This window comes from Furipterus horrens, unplaced genomic scaffold (genome assembly GCF_987537825.1).
Source record: "Furipterus horrens unplaced genomic scaffold, mFurHor1.1.pri manual_scaffold_15, whole genome shotgun sequence".
In the NCBI taxonomy this organism is placed as follows: Eukaryota; Metazoa; Chordata; class Mammalia; order Chiroptera; family Furipteridae; genus Furipterus; species Furipterus horrens.
This window is the reverse complement of record NW_028327185.1, coordinates 11,331,793-11,354,719: the sequence shown is the minus strand read 5'-3', so window position 1 is coordinate 11,354,719 and position 22,927 is coordinate 11,331,793. Positions and strand designations below refer to the sequence as shown.

The 22,927-nt window shown below is 41.9% G+C and overlaps 1 protein-coding gene across 2 annotated transcripts in view; it reads right to left on the bottom strand.

The window, feature by feature from the left end:
* The window catches only part of AHCTF1 (AT-hook containing transcription factor 1), a 74,134-nt gene extending 65,550 nt beyond the window's left edge, over positions 1-8,584 (bottom strand). For both annotated transcript variants that reach the window (XM_090263523.1, XM_090263524.1), the window contains exon 1: positions 8,209-8,584. The gene's annotated coding sequence lies outside the window, so the exon portion shown is untranslated. The remainder of the gene's footprint in view (positions 1-8,208) is intronic.
* Between the last annotated feature and the right edge of the window lie 14,343 nt (positions 8,585-22,927).

Here is a 22,927-nt window from a genome sequence, read left to right as displayed (position 1 = left end):
CCAAAAAAATTTTATGTGAAAAAAATGTTTTGAAAAGATCACTCAAAAAGTTAACAAAAGAAGAGTTTAAATTTTCTGTTCAGTATAAATGCTATTTTATAGATTAAAATGTAATCAACTGCCTCAAAAAACTTAAGATTCATTACTATTAACTCAAAAAACTTTTAAAATTATGTATGAGAATGCTTAGTCATTAAAAGTGGAAGTCTTCTGCAATGGCCAGTGTGACTCAGTTGGCTGGAGCATCATCTAATACACCAAAAAGCTAGGGGTTTGATTCCCAGTCAAGGCATATACCTAGGCTGCAAGTTCAATCCCTGGTTAGGGAGTGTGTGTGAGGAAACCAACCAATGTTTCTCATATCAGATTTTTTTTTTCTTCTCTCCCCTCTTCCTGTCTCTCTAAATTCAATAAATATATTTTTTAAAGTGGAAGTCTTTTTTTATTAACCAAAACAGATCCTAAGTTATAATTTAATTTAAAGTAATTAGTTCATAATTACTGTGATATATAGTTGATGGAAAATAATGACCATTAGCCTCAAATACAGAATCTCATTATTTATATGAGGGTCCTAGGCTGAAGCCTTAGTTGCTGAAAGGACTATATTTCCTTCCACAAATTGATCACATCCTTCTTTCCTAAGTATCTTGGTACAGAAGAAAATTTTAAACAAATTTAGGTAGGAAAGGCCACCATCATGGTGTTATGTTGTTTCCTTCTATAGCCTTGATAAAACCAGTGTAATGATAAACTGAAGTTAAAATATTTTCCTATTACACTTAAAACCAAGAAGTCATTTATCCAGAGCTAAAACCTTTAGAAATCTATATGGCAGCTTTCCTCAAAGTGTACTCAGTGGCATGTTCATAGACATTCAGCAAAAGTTTCATGATAACTGCAGTTCAATCAAGATCATCCCAACAGAATTTTTAAGACTTTCACAAGGTGATAACGAAGTTCATCAGAATGGCCCTGGCCGGGTAGCTCAGTTGGTTAGAGCATCGTCCCCATACACCAATTGTGGGTTCGAACTCTGGTCAGGGCACATACAAGAATCAACAAATGAATGCATAAAGAAGTGGAACAAATTGGTATTTCCCCCCCTTCCCTTCTCTATAAAAATAAATGAAAAAATTAAAGTTCATCTGAATAAATAATGCACAATAATCAATTATTTGAAAATAAAATATAAATGTTTTGAGGCTGGATGTGTTTTCTGTTAGCTATTTTATAAAATATAAAACCAAGATTATGATGTAGAACTACTGGCTCAAACAGTCACAGTATTTTTTTTAAAAATTGTTATTTCCATTCCAGATATACCCTCCCACTTAAAAAAAAATAGGACAAAATATACGAAACGAGTTCAGATAACGGACAACAGGTAACACAGGATAGTGGTCCCTTAGGGAAGAAAATAAACAAGATAACCTCTAGCCCTGTCCCAGTTTACTGTGTACACTGTCCAGGACACAGAGCACAGGGATGAACCCAAACAGAGCCCAGGGGTCTCTCTGAGTTGAGAGTACTTCCAAGCCAAAGGTAGCTAGAATTCACAGGCAGATTACTGTGGTATAACAAGCCATACAAAGAGCTTCAGAGATCTGCAGAGGGTTCCTTTGAATCTTCTATGATCAATGTAAGTACGTAAGGAAATTACCAGAGGCCAAGGAATGAATCATTGGAAAAATAAAGGAGGAACAACCCCTAGAGTTTACCAAGGGCCAGGAAAAGCTCCATAGTGGAAAAACCTCATAATACATGGGGCACAGAGTAGAGTACTCGGAAAGTCATTTGATTGCTTCAGTATCAGGGAGAAAAATTAGCCCTGTCTAAGAAAAACTCAAAAAGCAAGCCTCAATAGAATCAAAGTGTTTCCAAGTAACTTAGCTGTATCCCGAAACAAAGCTCAAGAACATGTAAAGAACATGTACTTAAGAAAGCAAAATTCACAATATCTGGCATCCAATCAAAAATTGTCAGGCACTGGCCAGGTAGCTCAGCTGGTGAGCGCAGCAGCCCCCAACCTTTTTGGCACCAGAGACTGGTTTTGCGGAAAACAATTTTTCCATGGGGAGCGGTGGGGAAGGATGGTTTGGGGATGATTCAAGCTCATTACAATTAAGTTCACCTCCCGCTGTGAGGAGGCCCAGACATGTACCGGTCCACAGCCAGCTGGAGGCTGCGGACTCCTGGGTTACAGCATCATCCCTATACGCCAAAGTTGCTGGTTCAGCCCCCGTCAGGACTCATAGAAGGAGCAACTAGTGAATGCATCAATAAATGCAACAACAAATAGATGTTTCTTTCTCCCCCTCTCTCCCTTTCTAAAATCTTTTTTATTTTTCAAGTTATTTTTAAAACGCCCCTGCAAGCAAAGCAGCAGGAAAATACAACCATAATAAGTGGGGGAAAACAACCAACAGAAACAGTCCTAAAAATGACACATAAATTAGAATTAGTAGGTGAGGAAAATTAAACCAGTTATTCTAGCCTTTATGTCCAAGAGGACAGAGGAAAGCCCGGGCATTTTTTTTTTTTTAGTGAAAAGAAAAAGAATTGTTTATTTAACAGTTATACAGATTTAGTTATTTGCGGATTTCTGTTGTTAAGTCTTATGTTCTTTAAAACACCCATAAACACATATCCTTGCCGCCCCCCTACCAAACCAGGCTAGTTTTAGAAAAGTCAGAGAAACCCTTTCCCTACTTTCCAAACACAGTTCAGCTTTACCAGTAGCTGCCAATCGTTCAATTCTGATTGGGGAGACCTCGTCTGTGTTATGGGGTCCACCAGCTTTTAATCCAGAACCTCGTGGATTCTCAGCCTCCTTGTAAACTGTATAGTTAGTCCTTTTGTAATCCACATGGTCAGTCTGTTCCTTTTCAAAGCAGCAAGGTATGTCCCTTCCTTAAAACTGCATCATCAGTCCCAGTTAAATTCACGTAGTCAGCCTCAGCCTCAGCCTCAGTCAAATCCGCACAGTCAGCCTGTCCCCAGTTTAATTCACATGGTCTGCCTTTCCCCAGTTAAATCCGCACAGTCAGCCTCAGCCTCAGCCTCAGTTAAATCCGCATGGTCAGCCTCTCGGGCATGTTAGTAAGAGGTTTGGGAGATACAAACAACACTAAATCAAATTCCTAGAGATGATAACTACACTGAATGGGATTAACAGATTAGATACAGAAAGTTTTAGTAAATGTAAACATCCACAGTAAAAACTAAAATGAAGCAGAGAGAGAAAAAAGGCTGGGGCCAGAAGGAAAAGGACAGAGCTATATAGCAGAATCTCAAGTGCCCTAATATTTGTAACAGAAATCTCCAAAAGGAGAGGACAGAAATATTTGAAAAACAAATGGCGAAGTTTTTTCCTTATGTGATGACAACTATAATCCCACAAATCCAGAGAGGTCAGTAGACCTCAAAGCACAAGAAACATGAAGAAACTCCACCAAAATACATAAAAATTAAGGGACAAAGATCTTAAATGTAGCACCCCACACAAAAGAACAAAGATAACAATGGCAGGAGACTTTTCATTGAAAGCCACGCAAGCTATATGACAGTGAAACAACACATTTCAAGTTCCAAAAGAAAAAAGCTGGTATGACATGCCAGCATTGGCAACCTCTAAAAAGAAATTTACAAAGTGTCAACTCCTTCTCAAGGTTGAGGCGGGCACAGGAAGAACAATGTGCGGGCTGCCAGTGCACATACCCTTTAAATATGATGCACATGGGTTATGCCACTCCCCTTCTGAAAACTCTCCAATGACTCCCTGCTGCATATTAAAATGAACACGTTCAGTCAGAGGCAATGAAGGCTCTCCACAATCTGAAAGTCCCAGATCATCTTTACAGCATTACTTCCCAAACCACTTTTCATCAGTTTGCTATAGCCTAGCACTTTCATTCTTTATACGGTTTCTCTTTCCACCTCCACTAGCCCAAAGCCCATCGCACACGGATTAAGTCCCAGTGTGATTGGCTATATCATGCTTTCATATTTAATGTCATCTCTAAGATCACTTCTTTTCATCTTTGTGTTAGTAATCCTAAATATAACTTTTAAAAACTCATTACCTGTGTTTGTCTGTCTTCTCCACTATACTATGAATTTCTAAAAGGCAAAAAATCTTAACCTATTCCTGTGAATTCCAGAGTCACGATGACTTGCAACTAACAGGTCCTAAAACATGTGTAAATTAGGACAGCAAGATACTAGCAGGGACAGGAACAAACAAGATAAACAATAATATCAATAAAAAAAGAAAAATCTCAATATTATTAAAAGCCAGCAAGAAAACAAACAACCCAATTTAAAAATGTCCGGACATCTCAATAAAGAAGACATACAGATAGCAAATAAGCACATGAAAAGATGCTCCACATTATGTCACGAGAGAAACACAAACTAAAACAGCACTGAGCTCTGGCCATATGCTCAGTTGGTTGGAGCGTTATCTGTACACCAAAAGGTTGCAGGTTCCAGGTTCCATCCCCAGTCGGGGCACAAACGGGACGCAACCCATTGATGCTTCTCTCTCCTCTCTAAAATCAGTGAGCATATCCTTGGGTAAGGATTAAAAACAAAAACAAACATCCAACAACATCAAGAAACCACAGCAGCTTCTGTCCCAGTAAGCAGCCCCAGGCCTTTGGTATTTGCAGAGACAGAAGCAGACCAGCAGGTTGAAGCTTAAAAGTAACGAATTGAGCCCTGAAATGAATTAAAGGTGTTGGCTGTGGACTTTGAAAACAAAGTAACACGAAAACCATCATCTTAAGATGCTGAGTGTCAGGATCTTCATGATGAAATTTCTATAAATGGAACAGTCTTGTTTCCTGAGGCTGAAACAGACCCCCCAGAAGACATTCCCCAGCAGCAGCACTAACCTGGCTGCCCAACCAAGAGTGGGACTGTTCTCCTCCATCTGCAGTGACAGACACAGAACTGAACTGCGTTGCCTGAAGCGAGTGAACTGATTCCTCTCCTGTCATTTGTGATCGCCAGGTGGTGCCAGATGGGATCAGCACAGCTGCTGTTGCTAATTACTAATGTCTATAAAGTAGTCCCTCCAAGAAAGAATCATTTCATAACACATCTTCAAAAGCAGCCAAATAATTCGAGTGAGAATGAGTTTATCCCAGCAAATCTTGGGCAGTTAGAGAAATGAGAACTAAGAACTAAGAACTAAGAACACTCAGAACATCACAGCTTAGGTGATCTGAGTATGTATTACTCATTTATTGGCAGAACTGCAGTGACTGTAAATTGAAGGTAATTAACATGTATATGCTCTTTTGTGGGAAACAGGTGCTGGGCCTAAAAAAAACATTTCTCAGAGTGGAATTCTGAAGTCAACATTAAAAAAAAAATCTGACATACCACCACACACCTATTCACCTATTATTTTGGTGAAAATACACAACACTGAAAACACCAAATGCTGTGGAGATGTGGAGCAACAGGAACCGTCATTCACTGCTGGTAGGAATACAAAATGGTACCTCCACTTTGGAAGACAGTTTGACAGTTTCTTACAAAGCTAAAGATATTCATACCATGTGATCCAACAACCGTACTCCTCGGTGTTTATCCAAAGGAGCTAAAACCATGTCTACACAAAAACCTGCACGTGGATGTATGTAACAACTTTACTCATAATTATCAAAACCTGGAAACAACCAACATATCCTTCAGTAAGTGGATAAACAGTGCTGTACAGTCCATACAATGACTATTCAGTGCTAAAAAAAAAAAAACCTGTCAAGCCATGAAAAGACTTGGAGGATGTTTAAATGCGTATCACAAAGTGGAAGAAGCCCATCTGAAAAGGTTACACACTGCATGATTCCAACTATACGATATTCTGAAAAAGGTACGACAGTGGAAACAGCAACAAGATTACTGGTTGCCAGGGGTCTGCAGAGAGGGAGGGAGGGATGAACAGGCAGAACACAGGATTTATGGGGCAGTGAAACTCCTTTGCTCCTAATGGTGAATATATGCCATGCATTTGTCCAAACCCATAAAACGTACACCAGCAAGAGTAAACCCTAACGTAAACTACAGATGATGATGTATCAGTGCACGTTCCCCGTCTGCTCTGACTTTGGGGGGGATGTTGATGGTGGAGGAAGCTATGCATGACTAGAAGCAGGGAAGAGGCATAGGGACTGGAAGTCTCTGTACCTTCCACTCAGTTTTGCTGTGAACCTAAAGCTGCTCTAAAAAACTCAATATTGGGCCCAACTTATGTTTAAGTATACATTGTTTCGGTATTAAGCAAAACAAAATTTGCAAAATTACTAGGATATTAATGCAGAATCCAATAAATCAGTTGTGTGAAACACACATCCTCAAAAGCGGCTAAATTCCACTAGAGAAAACAAAACTAGTTGTTCACCTAGTTGTTCAATAATTATACTGCAATATATATGTACTGAGCAAACACTTCTATAAAATATTTTGTGTGCATATTTATTTTCCTTTTTGACTTAAAAAGACAATTATGATGTAAATATATACAGTGGGACCAGAAACTCTGAACCTTTTAGCAGCTGATCTTTCAAACTTAATTCAAACATTTCTTAATCACCAATAACATTGTATTGGAAAAGGAATGCGGGGCAGAAGGATCACCTACTTCCCCAAACTAAAGTTCTATTCTGGAAGAGGACATACACACCCATCAGAATATCAGAGCTAATAAATGCTACAACAGAGGTATTGAATAAAAATGCTGTGGGACCCCAGGAAAGAGGTGGGGTCAAGAGAAAAGAAAGAAAGCATGGAGAAGATGGCATTTACACTAAAAAGGATTTGAAATTTGAGATCTTGAAAAAAAGGCAGAGATGGCACTCCAGACTGAAAGACATCAGCAAAGGGACATCAAAATGCATCTTTAGCCCTGGCTGGTGTGGCTCAGTAGACTGAGCACTGGCTTGCAAACCAAAGGGTTGCTGGTTCGATTCCCAGTCAGGGCACATGTCTGGGTTGCTGGCCAGGTCCCCAGAGGGGTGCAGGTGAGAGGCAACCACACATTAATGTTTCTCTCCCTCTCTTTCTCCCTCCCTTCTCCCTCTCCCTAAAAATAAATAAAAAAAATTTTTTTAAATGCATCTTTAAGAAAATGGGCCCAGGATTGGGGAAGATTCTGGAGCAGCTGCAGTGTTTTAAGTGTGTCACAAAATTACCCTATACGAGTCTTTAGTAAAAATTATTGCTCTTGAAAAATCAGTATCAAAAACTACAGTACAGAAGGGTGTAGCCTTCCTACAGCGCTTAACACAGAGCATCTCTCAGGCATTAACTGAAACGGGGCTTGTTAGGTATCTCCGGTTAAACACTCCAAAATGAGTAAACCTATCCTAAACCTACCCTAATTTCTTCTCTCCTCACAGGCCCAATCAGTGTAAGTTCATTTAAGAGGTTCTTGAAATCTCCTGGCTCCTTACGATAATTTGAGAATAAAATTTAAGAGTTTCCAAGAGACTTATATTTTATCCTAAAGAACCCAGGTTCTTTCAGATATTTCTCCAACTGCCTGCTCAAAATAATAATAATAATAATAATAGCAGCAGCTATTATGAAAATGCCCCCCCCCATGTCAACCAGTAACTGTCTCGAGTTTCCAGGTGGACCTAGGGAAAATTAATACCCAGTCCAAGATGTACAGTTGTTTTAAATCTGCAGGTGGGGCAAGTAAAGTGAGTTAATACCGACGTCAAGACGTACGGTTATTTTAAATCTCCGTTTTCCGACCCATTCACCGCACCTTTTAAATCACGAGTCCAACTTTTTCCCTGCCTGGACTCACCCGAGCCAAACCCAGGAGCATGTGGAGTCCGGCCCATAGTAAAGCCAGTTCCAAAGAAAATCAGGGCTCCCCAGCGGGAGGCCCGCCAGGAGCCCAGCCACACTGGAGACCGGTCGAGGTCCGCCTGCCATGTGCCCGAACTGCAGCTTACATAACCCGCGCCTGGAGGGTGCAGCAACCGCCAACGCTCGCGTTCGCCCCCTCGGGCCCGGGCCGCGAGCCGGGGCGAGGCCGCTCGTCGGGCGGGTAAAAGCCGGGCCTAGGCCCCGCACGAGGTGGGCCCCGCGGGCGAGGGAAGCCGGGCCTCCGCACGGGGCCCAGGCCGCGCAGACCCGCCCTCCGCCGCGCGAGCCCAGCTCCCTCCTTCCCTTCCCCCTACCTACCTGAGAAGGGCGGGTGACCGAGACGCCGCGGCCGCCGAGTCCAGTGGGGCGCGAGGCGAGATCTCCTCCCGCGCGGTCCGTCACACCATCTCCCGGGACACACGGCCACCACAGGCAGGAGGCGCACACCTCCGCCGCGCGGAAGCGCCTTCTCTGCTCGCGGGCCTCCGCTGGCGTCCCTTCTGACCGACTGCCTTAGAGCCACACACCCGGAGAGTGCCGGCGCCAGCTGCAGGCCGGCTCACGGCTCGGCGACGAAAACCGCGCCGCGGTTCCGGGTCCTCTCCCACGCGACTCTACCTCCTTCGCTTGGACAGCGCCGGCCCTTCTCTGCGCATTACCCAGGGCGGACAGAGCGAGTCCCACACGCCCCGGAGGGGAGGGAAAAGGGGGTGCGGAGAGGGCGGGGAGATGGAGAGGAGATCCCGCCGCGGAGACCTGAGTTCTCGCGAGTGTTCCGGCCTCAGGCGCCGGCGCCGCGGGAATTTTTAAACTCCGCGTGAAAAGTGGGGGAAGAAAGAGAAGGAAAGGGAAGCAGTGTCGGGAAAGGCCGGTATTTACATAAAATAGACTCTCCCCGCCTCCAATGAGCGCAGGGAAAGAAAGACTATGATTCCCACAATGCCTTGCGCCCTGAATTGCCGGGGCGGCTGGGCTCCTGGGCCCCGTGCGGAGTCGGGAATGGTAGTCTTTGTCTGCGGTCGCGCTGGGCGGGCCCCACCTGCCTCTTGATCCCGCGGTGTGACAACTGTGGCGGGAGATTCGCTACTGTATCGTTTAGCCGCGCTTGCTGGCGGACAAGTGGTAATTTCTGCCCTTTTGGCCACCGTGTTTGCCCTCGGTGTTTTCTGTTCTCTGTGCTCCTACTTTCGGTCCTGAACGTGAGCGCCGGACTTACGCGAGAAGGCTCTTTCGCTATAAGTATATATACATATATCATCGGCAGCCGTCCGTCTCGAGAGACGATGGTGTAGCTTCTTAAGAGTCTTATCTGCACCGCCGAGAATGGCTGTGCTGTCCGACTCGGGAGTGACACGGTATCTGTCTCCTCCCGTGTTGAATCGACATCTTGTGATGACGCTGGAGTGTCCTCTCCAGTGAAACTGAAGCCACAGAGCCCGGGCAGGGTGATATGGAGGGTCTGCTGTTGCCCATGCAGCAGACCCCCCCTCTCTTCGCAGCTGAAGGGTCCAAGGGAAAGACGGAGTCAATACAGCTTGGCTTCAGGTGCGCCACAGGAGTTGCCGGTGTTGACTACAACGTCAAACCGCCTTAGGGACTCCGGCTCCGGATTTTCTGTCGGGGTTTACTCCCTTAGCCTTTCCCCTGAAGAGGTATGCCGCAAGGCAGTGGAGGTTTTTTGGAGTCAGAGTTTTCCTTCTCTATATACATATATATATATATATGTTTTATATATACATATTTGAATATCCGAGTGTGCTTTCAGATAGTCGTCGTCGGCAGCCGTCCGTCTCGAGAGACGATGGTGTAGCTTCTTAAGAGTCTATCTGCACCGCCGAGAATGGCTGTGCAGTCCGACTCGGGAGTGACATGGTATCTGTCTCCTCCCGTGTTGAATCGACATCTTGCGATGACGCTGAAGCTACAGAGCCTGGGCAGGGTAATATGGAGGGTCTGCTGTTGCCCATGCAGCAGACCCCCCCCTCTCTTCGCAGCTGAAGGATCCAAGGGAAAGACGGAGTCAATACAGCTTGGCTTCAGGTGCGCCGCAGGAGTTGCCGGTGTTGACTACAACGTCAAACCGCCTTAGGGACTCCGGCTCCAGATTTTCTGTCGGGGTTTACTCCCTTAGCCTTTCCCCTGAAGAGGTATGCCGCAAGGCAGCGGAGGTTTTTTGGAATCAGAGTTTTCCTTCTCTGGGAAGGAAACCTACCTTTTTGGTCACCCTTGAGTTTCACTGTGAAGTTTTTTTGTTTTGTTGTCAGTATCTTTGACCTGGCACCAAACACGTTTCAAACAAATTGATGTCGTAATGGTGAATATTGAATACCAAATAAAAGGGTTATAACGTGAGGTAGAGAGGGGATTCAAGCAAGCCAACTTTTTTATGAGAAAAATTTTAGCACATAAAGAAGTTCATCCTTTTCTGTTAAGCCTCTCACATGTTTTTTGAGATACTCTGCCTTTTATAATTGTTTCTTTACTGGCAGAAACCTCTAAACCTAACACTTTTGTTTGTAAAAGGTACTGACTGGACTGAGTTGTAGCAGAGAAGGAGGTAGAAGAGGTTTTTGGTCATTTGTCTTTATTTTCACTGGGGCTCTTCAAACAGAAACCACCTCTCTGTCAAATGTGCTGATTTATGATACGTCCTTGCCTCGCTCCCCATTCTACACTTCCTTTCTTTGGCACCGTTTTATGCTCAATTCATAAGTACTGTGCTCCTTGGCAGTCCAAAGACATGAGTTCTCTGCTCAAGTGTGTTGCGAGTGAGCTGTGTGACGGGAGGAAAACTCAGTGACCTCTCTGGGCTAATGTTATCAGATGTGTAGTGCAAGAATAAGTGGGTTAGAGCCAGAGGCGTGCAAACAAGGAACAGACTGACAGTGCCGGGGGCGGGGGTGGGAGGGACGGGCAAAGGGAGCGAAAGAAGGGGAAGGGTCTAGTCTAGGAACTAGTATGAATGACCCATTGACATGGACAACAGGGTGGGGATTGAATGTAGGAGGGGGGCGGCAGGGTATGGGGGAGCAATGGGAGACTGTAATAAAAAAACAATAGAAAAGAAAAGAATAAGTGGGTTAGAGGATCTACCGATGCATTAGATAAGACATTTGTTAACTTTGCTCTAAGGGCCCTGCCAATTTTAAAATTCAAAACTCTGTCTCATCACACTTAATATCCAGATTAATCGATTTTCTAAATGATCTTCCAGATTTTAATTACTCCTTCCATCCTTACCAACAGAATGGTTTCTGTATGATTATCTATAAGCTGGATGAGCCCTACCTTTCCTATTTAATTTCCCTGCATGGTTCCTGAAAATCATTTCTTCCCTCTCCTGCAAACATATTTTTGCTTTTCCGTGTCCCCGGGCTCTTCTCCCCTTATCTAAATCTTGATATCCCTCAGGATCCAGCCCAAGCCTCTTTTCTCTCCCAAATCTTCCTTTCACCTTCAGCTCACATTAATCACTAAGAACTTAAACTGAAAATATGCTGCCTGTTACGTCTGTTTTCCTTCCTGCTTCTGACTCCCTCCATTCACCCACCAGCCCCAGCTCCCAGCGACAGGGAGAGCACACGCTGTATCTTATCGTTGTTAAAATGCTTCCCTCGTAACTGCTAGTTTTTCATTTTAATTGCTTTGTAAATGGAATTTCCACTTTGAAACTCTCATTCAACCCTCTTTCCCCTTTTCTGTCACTTAGCTAAGCATAGGCCAAATTACTTAAATTGGTTTCAAGAGACGTTAATAATGTTAAGTGAAAAAAACATCTGGGTTTGATCATCAAACGAGTTTTGGGAAAAGCTGATTAAATAAAATTAAGCATGTCTTTTACGTACTACTTCACTGCCTTGGGCAGGCTTAGCACTTCCAAGAGTTCCTAGAACGTTGAATGAATCCATTTAGGTTCGTGGAGCATCTTGCCTTATTAGTGTTGCGCACAATGAACTTTGGTAAATGCGGCTTCAGAGCGTCTCTTTTCTGGAGGAAGCAAGCTTTGTGTAGTAAAAAGAATAGGGTCTTTTGGAGCTAGACACACTTGGGTTTTCATTCTTTCACCACTTTATAGCAACATGACTGTAATGAAATTGCTTCACCCCGAGCCTGTTTTCTCATCGAAAAAGAAAGGATGCTACTATTTATTTCCCTTGCCAAGCCATTGCGAAGATTAAAGGGAAGTATGTGCCCAGCTCAGAACTTCATTTCCTTTCTGCCTATATGGTCGTTCGTTATTTTGGTAGAAGGCCTAGAAAATTATATTGCTAGGGTGGACCCCCCTGCTTCCATCTGGAATGTTTATTCAAGTGGCAATATTTCAATACCAATCCGGCGTCCTGATAGTGAGGGATAGCCATCTGATTTCAGAAAATTTAGAGCGTCGCTGTAGTGTTCTGAATTAGATCTCATTTGTTTCGCAAAATAACGGGGTTCCTGGCTTGATATGTTAACAACAATAACAAAATGGAATTTATCTGTCTCAAAGAGAGGCAATGCTGCTGTCCTAACAGTTCCACCTTCATTATTTTTGTAGAGATTATTGGTTATAGCAAACAGTGCTCCAACCTTGATTTCTCTGATTGACAAGTTTGGTGAATGAAGACTAATATCTTTCTTGTTCCCCACTACATTTCCAGGGATGGAATAGTGGCTAACATATAAATAAGGGCTAAAATAATTGTTTAGTGAATGAGTATATACTTATTGATTTTACCTCTCAAAGCAAAATATACAATATTAGATTAAGAGGGACTCTATAGAGATATTCTAGGCTAAACAGCTCACTTTTTAGATGAAGAAACAGACTGTCAAGTGATTTGCCACAAATATTTGGGGATGGATTTTATTTGTTTTGATTTTTTAAAAGGACATTAAATCAAATCTATAGTTTTTAAAGAAAAGTAATATTTTTCTGTCGTTAAAATATAGTCTTTATGCACTTGAAAGAAAATTTTTATGAATGGCCACAGATTTTATTTGTTTTTCTGAACACTGGTAATTTTGTCATAAACATGGCACCATAATTAATCTCTTCTTAAAAATTATTTCCCTTTATACCTCTTCCTTTTTTTTTAACATCATCTTCTTCCAAAGCTACTTTAAAATATCTGTATATTTTGCCCTGATGAGTGTGGCTCAGTTGGTTGGGCAAGGTCCTGCAAAGTGAAAGCTTCCCAGTTGGATTCCTGGTCAGAGCACGTGCCTAGTTTGCTGCTTTGGTCCTCAGTGGGGGCAAGTGCAAGAGGCAACTGATCTGTGTTTCTCTCCATCACTTCCTCCCTCCCTCTCTCTGTCTCTCAAAAAAAAAAAAAAAAAAAAAAAAAGAAGAAGAAGAATCTGTATATTTTAATTAAAATTATCACAGTTATGATTTGAGTGTTTGTTGCTTAACCCCCTAAAACACCGTTAATATGATGGATCTTGAAATTTTGCTAGAGATAGCTAGCTATAAGCTATGTACTCACATATCGTTGCATTTTTAAATTTTGAATCTTCAGTTTCTCAAGACGAATGCTTGCCTCAGAGCACTGTTAAGCTAGATTCCAGAGGGCACAAGTAATAGTTACAGGCTTCTTTTGGTGACTGGTGATACAAGTGTATTTCTCCTGAGTCACAAATTTCTCACTTGCCTGAAGCTCCCTGCCCCCGTGGAAACCAGGTAAGAAAAGCTGGCTCTACAGAGGTGGAAGGTGATAGGTCACTCATAACAAATGTTTTGTGTCTAGTTTATTAAATGGATTCTCAGCCTTATTTTTTCTCGGGAATGCGTTTGAATCCCATTGAGCCTGCATGACCTGTGTTAACTGTGATGTTTGCATGGTGCTTTAAGTTTTCAAAGCATTTTAAATTATTAGTCAAAACAATATCTCTACGTAGTTTAAATGATAAATTGTGGGGATTTTTTCCCTTTTGTCTCTTCTGATCTTAACTTTTTCTTTGGTCTCTGGTCTGGTTTTTTAATAAACTTCAGATAGATTTGATGGGTTTGATTAGAGAAAAGCATAGGTGACGTGATATCAGTTTTTCACCAAGAAATGTCTAAAAATTGAAACGAGATGTTAATTAGGATGTCCTAAGTGGAATGTCCAGAATAAAATTCAGCATACTCTAATAGAGCATTCTTCTCCTGAAAGTAAGTTTAAATTTAGAAGATCTTTAGGGTTTAGAAGTGCATTATAATTAAATTAAAATTACTTTTTGTTTGGAATTTTTAATAAAGTCTTTAATATCAAAGAAAGCAGCAACTCTTTCTTAAGTATCTTATGGCTAATTATAATAACACTCAGTGCTCTAGTCCGTCATAGGAATATTCTAGTTTCACATTCTGGTTTGGGTCAAGACATTTATATGCTACAGTTGGTTGGGTCGCAGACTCATTTCCCACCAGCTGGACAAAAGACACTTTTAAAGAAGGCCTGTCACTTTTGTTTGGAGCAGTTTTTAATGAAAGCTCTGTAATCTCTCAGATTTCTATATTCTTATGATTCTACATTCTCTTATTTTAAAGGGTCTAATTTTAAAGTGAGGCAACTACTCTTCATTACCTTTGTAACAGATTATGAACATGAAAGTTTAATACACTCTGCAAGTTTCAGATATTAAATATAATACAGTGCTCTGGTTAAAAGAGTGAGTAACAAAACATACCCTTGCTATATGTGTTCCGACAACACTTGTTTTTGTCTAGTAGGGAAGTTATTTTTTATTTTATTTTATTTTGAGAGTACTTTTATTAAAGCTGGGGACAGTGAAACAAGGAAGGGCTTAGGATAGAAGCAGCAGGAGAGAGCCCAGGTGGGCTGCTTTGGCTCACTGGGAAGTCAGAGAAAGGGGCCTTGCAGACAGGTTCAGGGGCTTAACCCAGGAGGAGCTGCCGCTCCCCACTGCTCCCAGGGTTGCCAGTCTCGTGGGGATCTTTAGAGTTTAGGAGATGCACACCTGGGAGGGAAGAAAGTCATGGGCTCACTCCGAAGAGGGAGAGTGCTTAGTAGGGAGGTTTTTACATGCTCTGGGTGATCAACGCAGTAATCAATTATGCAATCTATTAATCTGATCTCAGACAAACATACATCATCACCTCATCAATGGAGCAGCTTCTGGAAAATAAACTTGATAAATCTTTAGTAAATAAGGCTGGGGAGATATCTCCTACACAGGTAGATAATGGAAACCTTAACCTCCCAAAAGGAGAGTGGGGAGGTGCACACCAGAACCCCAGTGTAAGAATTATTGTCATTTGAGGCATAGTGTTCAAAGATTAGAAAGGTCCAGAATCTTTCAGTTTGAAAATGATGACGATTTCAAAGAGTAAAATACAATCCCACTAATACTGTAAGACTTGGAGTCATATTGCAGAAACATGAAAGAATGAAATGATATATGAAAAACAATTTGGCAGACTGGGGTATAATTCCAGCTGATGTGAAAACCATTTGTTACAGAGAAGAAGTCTCAAGAAGCCACTCAATGACAGGTGTAGGCGGAGTTCTTAAGAACCAGGAGTTTCGGTTAATGTTATTTAATTTGAATCATTTCTTTCCTTTGCTGTTTTTGCTGGCACACGTCAAACCTGCCGACTGTCAACCCCCTGGAGGAGAGGAGGTCTGAAATAGTAGTTCCCTGCTCCATGTCAGCCCTCAGCTCCCCCAAGACCGTCACCACAGGCCTGAGTGAGCCACACCCGGTGCTTGACCAGCCTCAACACACGCAGTAGGGCTTCCTCCCCCCACCCCCAACCTCCAGCATGTGGTTTAAACTAACATCGTCCTGAGAATTTCCTTGGAGAAGCGTGTTGAAACATTAAAACACTGAATTCAGAGGGAGGAGATGCAAATGTGAGTCCTGATCTCTGCCTCTACCCTTTGCTGTCTGGGCATCCGCGGATAAGGACCTAGAACTCTCCAAGCCTCAGTTTCCTCATTTGTCGTGACGATTATGTGTGGAAACATGGAGTAAGCTTTAAACGCCTACCAGATATTTGCTATTGCCAATAGTTTGTTGGACATCAGATGGTTTATGTAAGCTATATAAATAAGAACAATATGTGATAGTGTGGAACATATTTCTCCAGGGCTTTGGGTGGATTGTTCTACATAAGTAACGGGTTATATTTCATCACTGTATTACAATCATTCTTTTAAGTTGCTGGTTATTGATTTTTAATGTTAACCCACCTAATATATAATTTCATGTATAAATCATAGATTATCTCAGTCAGAGTGCCCTTAGAAATGACCTAATCCAGTTTGTTCCAATAAGATTTTTGCTCAAAGCCGTATTCTGTTTTGGCAAACTTAGACAGACAGCCTCCGGGGTTCCTAGGTCCCTGTCTCTCGTGTTCTTCAACTAGAAGGAAATAAATTACCCTTTATGGCACATCTACAAACAAGATAAATAAAAGCTCTTCTCCTGCTCACTTCAGAACATCAGTATGGATAATTAGACAGGAAACAAAATACAGCTGAGCTATAAAAGAGAAACAAAACATTTCCAGCTTAATGAACCAGGAAAATTTTTTACGCCATAATCACTGCTATTATCTGATGCGTTGGCAGCAAATTGATAGAAGGGGCACTCCAGACAAAGGCAGTGCATGTACAATGTTGCTGTTTGCACAGAGTGAGCGGAGTAGCCTGCTGCCTTGGAATAGGAACAGGTTCAAGGATCCATGACGGCATCCATTACACCGTATTCAGATTCCTTTTCATGTTATCTTCCTGACTACATTGTGAGCTTTGTTCAGGGAGAAACAACGTCATTGTCATCTTTTTTCCACAGTACTCAGCTGAGTACCTACCATCTAGTAGGTTACTTTTTTTTTTTTTTTTTTTAATGAATGTATGAATGAATACACATTTTCTCCTATTCATGGACTTAGGGGAACAAGACAGAAAAAAAGATAAAGAGGTGTCTGTCAATAACAAACACAAGGGACTCACCCTTTGTGATCAATGAGAAATGGATTCTGTGAGAGACGTGTATTAATTCACAACTCACACTGAGCAGCAGGGTTGAACTTGGCGCCCTGGAGAAGGCAGAGCCTCTGCTGGACTCCCTTCAAAGCAGCTCCGGGTTCTAACTCCTGGATGTGGTCAATGCCAAGGAGCGTCACATTTAGTGACAGACTGGTTTCAAGTAAGGAAGTCTTCCTGTCTATTGCCATTGCAGATTTTTAGTGCCCTGCCAAGCTTTAGATGACAAAAGTATGACAAATTTAAAGCTTTGCAATAGTTCCATAAATATGCGATTTTCAGATTTTGTGCAGCTCCTTGTCCTTCCTAGAAGAGTGAGCAATGAAATCCTAAAGCCTTCCCACCTGAGGACAGCCTGAGCCACCATCCTCATGCTGCTGCATTTCCGCCTCGTGACTCTCCTGGTCCCCCCACCCACCCTCACCTTAGATTTTTTCACACTGACCGCCCCGATTGATCGTTTCTGGACCCACCTGTTGCTATTTGATAGCATCTCCCATCCCAACTGTGTCATGTTCCCTCTGTCTCTCTACAAAATGGTTTTCCTTTCATTTTCTTCCAAAGCTTGTTTTTTACTTTTCTTATTTTTTCAAATTATATGGTTCCTATTATCTTCTCAATTCTTATGCCATCTGATTCCTTCTTCACTTTTAGCCTTCTAAAAAGTTTTCTTACTCTCTTGGACTTATTTTCTAGCATTTATATCGTCACATATTGTGCCTACTTTGTGTGTGTGTGTGTGTGTGTGTGTGTGTGTGTGTGATTTTTTATTATATTTTTTCTTCTTTATTGAATTTATTGGGGTGATATTGGTTAATAAAGTTATATAAGTTTCAGCTGTACGATTCTATAATACTTCATTTCTCTACTGAATTGTGTGTTCACTACTCAAAGTCAAGTCTCCTTCCGTCATCATTGACCCCTCCTTTACCCTCTCCTAACCCCCCCACCCCTATGCCTAATTTTAATTCAAAGTTTTAAATTGATATTTAGTGAGAGAGAGGAAGGGAGACAGAGAGACAGACGTCTCCACTTATTTATGTATTCATTGGTTGATTCTTTTTTAAAGATTTTATTTATTTAATTTTAGGAAGAGGGGAAGGGAGGGGGAAAGAGAGGGAGAGAAACATGAATGTGTAGCTGCCTCTCACAAACCCCCAACTGGGGACCTGGCCCACAACCCAGGCATGTGCTCTGACTGGGAATTGAAGTGGCAATCCTTTGGTTCACAGGCTAGTACACAATCCACTGAACCACAGCAGCCGGGGCAAGAACTTTCTCTCCTGAACCATGGACTTTCCTTCCTTCCTCACCTGAATGTTCTTACTCTGAATGTTCCCCAAAGTGACGAACCCTTCCCATCTCAAAGTTCCCTCACATCCCCTTGCCTTCTTGCTATTGAGTTTGTGGTCAGGGTGACTTCTCTTTTCCACATCATTGCAAACAAGTGGAAAAGACTAATTACAGCTGTATTATATAATAGAGCCATGAACTACATAGTATGAACAATTGTGTATATGTCTGTTAATATGAATGTGTAAAAGGTCCATTTCAGAACAGTTAAGTGTCTAGGGAACCCCAACAATTCAGCTGTAGAATTTATTGCTTAAGTGATCATTCTTTAACTCATGCCACAAGAAGAAATGGCATTTGTGTTTTATTTTTTAAGTGCCCATGTTCCCCATTTTACAAACAAAGATAAAAATATTTTTGTACTCAAGTTTTAGATTCGATTTCAGTGACTAGAAGCCAGAAGAGTGAACAAGCTGTGGACATAACTCAGCATGAAAGGCTCTTTGCGTTACGAGGACAGAATCACTCACCACTTTTATCCAGTCACTTCCTGCTTTTGCACAATTTTCTTATTTGTGATCTTTTAAGAGAAAGACAAAATTGGCATTTGCTTATTATCAAGGACAATGTTTGAATATGTAAGATGGACTCTTGAATGGTTAAGTAATGATTACTGAAGAGATTCAGATTTGCTATTCTTGTGATTACACGTAATCCTTTTAAAATAATGCTTCCAATACAGAAACAGATGAAAGTTACAGTGATTTGCAAAGGTTATCGACATTTTATTGCTCAAATGACCCTATCACTTGCCAGTAGAGTAGCCTTTGGGTAGGTTACTACTACTTCTTGCCTCAGTTTCCTCACTTCCAAAGGGCAAAAACACAAGAGTTTTGTCCTGTAGGGTTACTGTGAAAATTAAATGACTTAACCTGTATAAAACCCTCTAGAGCAGTACTTGGCACCTGGCAAGTGCCATCCTTAGAACAACTGTTCCTGAATACAGGGGCACTCTCATAAGAATGAGCAAATGACTTCAATTCGTCCTCAGCTGGCCAGACCCCCTTGCCAATCAGGCTAACCCTGAGGTAACAGAAGGAGCTTGTCTTCATTTCCCTGAGAGCCCATAGCAGGAAGAACTTGCCACGGGGAGAATAACTCCCCAAACATTGGCTGTACTCCACGTTGCCCAGCCGCTTGTAGCCGAGGATGGGAACAGGCAGCGCCTGTCAGCTGTTCCAGGGGGAAGGCTCCCAAATGATCTAAGCTTTAGCTTTTGCTAAGTCCAGCCCATACTGTTGGAGAAGATTCACTTCCTTTCGGTGGCGTGACATCAGTCTCCAGACTGGCAATGACCGTGACACAAGATAGTCAAGTCAAGGAAGTCAGGATGAGGACTAATATTAGGATAGCATGAGGTTCCCATCATCTTATCTAATATGCAGGATTTCAAAATTGGGCTTCAACATATGGCGACCACGTGTGTCTAGAGCCTTCAGTTTCATGAAAATGCCTCTGAAATGATCATGGATGAGATCATCTGTGAAACTGTGGAATCTGGATTAAGTGACCCACAGTCCCTTCCGGCTCTAACTGCTGCGAGTCTCACCAGCTCTGTGACCTAATGCTCTCATTTCTTGCTCACTAGGTACAAAGAAAAAGAAGAACCGAGAGAGTCAAAAGCAGCAAATATAGGCATCCCTTGTTTTTTACTGAGCTTCACAGATGTTGCAGCTTCTACAAATTGAAGGCTAGAGTCTTCACCAGCAAAATGATCATGACTTGCGCTATGGTGGTAGTCTGGAACCGAACCCGAAGTATTTCCCAGGTATGCCTGTGCTATGTGACCAAATACACACACATAATTTTATTTAATTAGAACCAAAAAGATCCTCTTTATACAGTGATTTGATATACTCTAAACTGCCAAATTTGTCATTCTGCTCAGTACTGCTAACCTCTTCATTTGAATAGAACAGAAAGGATTTAGTTTTAATCCCAATCCATTTTATTGTGTATAAAGTTCTTTTTTTCCCCCAAGATTTGCTTCAGTCCTTTAACCTGAAATGATAATTCCCTATATTTACATAGCACCGTTAACATTCAAAGCCCATTCTTTTCTATTACATGTCTAGAACACTAGTGTGTCTTTTGCAACAGCGCCCAGCACACAGTAATTGTCCAATAAGTATTGTATCAGTGGAGGGAAATGAATGTAACGCTCCCAACAACTCCATGGGTAGACAGGGATTTTGTTGCTAGTCCTCTATTTGACAGACTTGGATACTGAGGCACAGGAGCCAGGTCAGGGAATTAGCCAGAGTCCTCCAGGTGCCGAATGTTAACCTTGAATGGGGGAAAAAAAAAAAGCTATAAAAGATAGTCATGAATCAATTGGAGACATTTTAATATAAAATGAGCATTAGATAATATTATGAAATTATTATTTTTTGTCAGATGATAATGGTGTTATTAGCATAATGTCTTTATTCTTAGGAGATATACATTGCAATAGCAATATTTAGAGGCAGTATTATGATATCTGAAAATAACTTTCTATTGGTTCAGTAAGAAAAAAGATAAAGCATGTGTTGCAAAATGCTAATATTTACTGAATCTATGTGAAGAGTGATTGGGTGTTCTTTAAACTACTCTTTCAAATTTTTCATTAAAAGTTGGGAAGAAAAGGCAATGGAAGAAATCATAGGGGAAAATAGTATATGTATACTATATGAAAATTTTAATCCTCTAACTGTGGTCAATTTGGGTGGTAGAACTATATTGCACTATTTTTCTGTTTTTCTAAATTTTTCACATGAGCAGATATTAGGTTTATAATAAAATATATTAAAATGTAAATCATGAGCTGAATCTCCAATACCTTTCTGGAAGCATAGCGTAGCAGATTGTATTTTCCCAAGATGGCTGCACCTATATATCTATCCCATCCTTCTACTTTTCTTTTCAATGAGACTGACACTTCTCCCACAGAGCAGTGAGATCCGTGTTCCCTCCCTTTGACTCTGGGCAGAGACTTGTGACTGCCCCAAGCAATGGAGTTTGGGAGTAAGTCATAAAATATGTGACTTTGAAGGTTAGGTCATAAAACAGATACAAGCTTCATCTCTTTCTTCCTCTCTCTTGGGATAATTTGCCTTAGAGCTCAGCCACCACATTTAGAGGGAACCCAGGCCCCAAGGTGGGGTCTAGCAAAGACATTCTGGCTGAGAGCCCCAGCTAGCCCCTAGGCAGGAACAAGCATCAACTGTGCTCAGAGCGTGTGAGCAGCTGATCCTTGGATGACTCCCGCCCCAGCCTTTGAGTCTTCCAGCTGATGCCCCAGACTTTGTGCATCAGACACCAGCCATCCATTTGGGGCCTGGTCTGAATTTTAACCATAAAAACAGTGAGCAATAACACACAGTATAATATATGAATATTGTGCTTCAAGCCACCATGTTTTAGGGTAATTTGTTATGCAGCCATAGTAACACACAGGAACAGTGAAATCCTGAGATGGAAAGCATGTTTGTTATTGATTTAGAAAACGGAGTGTCAGTCATGCAGAAGAAGACTCGAAATGCCTTATAAATTATCGTCACTCTCCCCTGCCATCAGCTAATCAGATAGAGTCTCTCTTCACAGTGAAGCATTTAATTGTTGAAAATGAATGTCTGGTTACTGCAGGAAAGCCTTAAAAAGGCATTTCAGAACTCAGAATACTGAGGTTGCCCTTTTGTGCCCACAATGTGCCACATCTCTGTGCCAATGACAAAGGAAGGCAGAGGCAAGACATTCTCAGTTCTCCCTCTCAGGGGCAATTCTGAAAATAGGCAGCAGAAGGAGATTATTTTCCTGGGCAGTCAAAACATGCCAGTGTTTCTTATTCATTAGCTCTATGGCAACTGTATTGGCCTTCATAGCTAAGGTTAGGTATTTTGGTAGGTTGCTGTCCTCACAAAATAGACAATTTCACCTCAAGTCAATCCCTGTTAACATACCAGATTGTATATTTCGCAAATGTGCTCCTTTACACCAACCGAACTGCACTGAAGAGCCCAGCTTTGCACAGTCTAGTCTTTCCCCCAGAAGTCTTTCTTCAGGAAATGTTGTGAAGAATTTGTAATTGTTTTTCTTTTCCTGTTAGACTTCACACATTTTGCCCAGTCATTATTTAAGGAAACGTAATCATATTGTAATACTTCCTCTTTTCTGTTTAGACAAAGAAATTGTAAACATGTCAAGGAAAAAGGAACCATAGTTTTATCTGAAACACTAATATACAATATTTAGAGAGTAAACAACATTGCCACTCTAAAACTTCTCAGTGATCCAGATGTGTAGGGGACTACTTTGTGTGGTATCAGAAACTGTAGCCCCGCTGTGAGCTAGGCCTTGCAAAAGGCCTGTAAGTCTCAACCAGAAAACAGGGAAAGTGGGAGGCAGGCATGACTCGATAACTGCACCTGGGATCCCCGTGGGAAATCAGGCTTAAAGAGTGTATATTACGCTTCCAAGCTTGTTCTGCTCTCACCTGGTGATCCTCTGGCGCCAGAGAATCGGGCGGACCTTGACCTAAAGCGACCACTATGCTCCCTTCATTGTTGTCCGTAATCCCTAGAAGTTAATAGTAAGCGAAGCGTTTGAGGTTAACTGGTGATTTATGTATCCTGACCATATACCCCTCTACATACCCTTCTCAATAAACGGCACAAGGAAAGGGGGTTCGGGGCTTTTCTGCTCTAGAGAGAACTGCCAGCTCCCTTCCT